Genomic DNA, 1844 nt, shown 5'->3' with positions numbered 1-1844 from the left:
AGCAAATACGCTGGCTTATTCCTCTTTCTCCAAGCCTGGCATCCCCTAGAAAGTTGCCAGAGAAAACAGATAACCTTTGTTCTAAGAGGGACAATTTTTTCAGTCAGTGGGTTACATCCTTTGGAGGGCAGGGGCCGGTACTTGATCACCTTTTGATAGAAAAGTTTGTCCTGGTACTCAAATTCTTCGGCTTCTGTTTTCTTTCCTCAAAGGATCTTGGAGGGAGAGTGCCTGGCCCAGGTGCGCTTTTATTTATTTAGCATTATATGAGGAAGCAGAGGAGACCCATCATTTTGCCTCTTTATAAACTTTGACTTCAGTTCCTAAACACCTCTAAGCCTCAGTGTTCTCATCTATATAATGGAGACAGAGAGTGAAGTAACAGTTAAGAATGCTAACTTTGAATTCAGAACTCTCATTTCAGTCCTTGCTCCACCATTTATTAGCTCTTTAATCTTAGTTTTTGGTTTCCTCAAAGTAAAACGGTGATAGTAACGCCTACCTTAGTGAAATGCTTAACACAGTTCCTGGAACATAGCTGTCTTTCTCTGAAGGGTAGCTATTTTAATGGGAGCTGGTGTGTGTATGAAAATGTGTTCTAGATTCAAACCAGGATTTGAACCTCTGCCTTCCAACTTAACATGTAATCTTGAGCCAGTGATTTCACCTCGCTAAGCTTCAGTTTCATCATGTGCAAAATGGGGCTCATTTGTGAGGCTCACATGAGATTCTGGCTAGGCCCATTTTAGTGTACTGGGAATACAGAAGAGGAACTGAAGGGTGGAGGGGAGCCTGGGACCTCAAGGAAGTTTGGAGGTACCTTTGGAGAGGACACAGAGCTCAAAGAGGGAGACTGCAAGAGGAAGGGAGGAGCTAGAGCATGAAGGAGATGCTTGGAAGCCCAGTGGAGGATCTTGGGCATGAGAAATCAGACTCCTGAGGGAGGTGACAGATTCTAAGCAAAAGCTTAGCCCAGGAGATGAGAAGTTCGGGAGTATTGGAAAGAAACCCTGGAGTAGTAGTCAGACCTCAGGGGAAAGGTCTGAGAGCCCAACAGATGTTTGTAAATTGATTTTCTATCCTGCAACTTTACTCGACTTGTTTACTCTAACAATTTGTTGCAGTCTTTAGGGTTTTCTATATATAATATCTTGTCATCTGCAAATAGAGACAGTTGTACTTCTTTTCCAATCTCAATGCCTTTTATTTCTTTTTTCTTTTTGCTTAACTGCTCTGCCTAAGACTCCCAGTACTATGTTGAATAAAAGTGGCAAGAGTGGGCATCCTTGCCTTGTTCTTGATCTTACAGGAAAAGCTTTCAGTCTTTCACCATTGAGTATGATGTTGGCTGTGGGCTTCTCATATATGGCCTTTATTATCTTGAGGTATGTTCCCTCTTTACCCCACTTTGATTTTCTGTCATGAACAGATGTTGAATTTCGTCAAATGTTTTTCCTGCATCTATTGAGATGATCATATTTTTATTCTTCATTTTGTTTATATGGTGTATCACACTGATTGATTTATGGATGTTGAACTATCCTTGCATTCCTGGAATAAATTCCACTTGATCATGGTGTATAATACTTTTAATGTATTGTTGTATTTGGTTTGCTATTTTGTTGAGTTTTGCATCTGTGATCATTGGAGATATTGGTCTGTTATTTTTTTCTTATAGTGTCCTTGCCTGGTTTTGGTATCAAGGTAATGCTGGCCTTGTAAAATGAGTTTGGAAGTGTTCCTTCCTCTTCTATTTTTTGGAAGAGTTTGAGGATTAGCATCAATTCTTCTTTAAATGTTTGGCAATAATTGTTTTTCATTGTTCCATCTGAGGATTCATGTCT

The sequence above is a fragment of the Equus przewalskii genome, chromosome 9 (assembly GCF_037783145.1).
Source record: "Equus przewalskii isolate Varuska chromosome 9, EquPr2, whole genome shotgun sequence".
Taxonomy (NCBI): Eukaryota; Metazoa; Chordata; class Mammalia; order Perissodactyla; family Equidae; genus Equus; species Equus przewalskii.
This window is presented reverse-complemented; position numbering follows the sequence as displayed.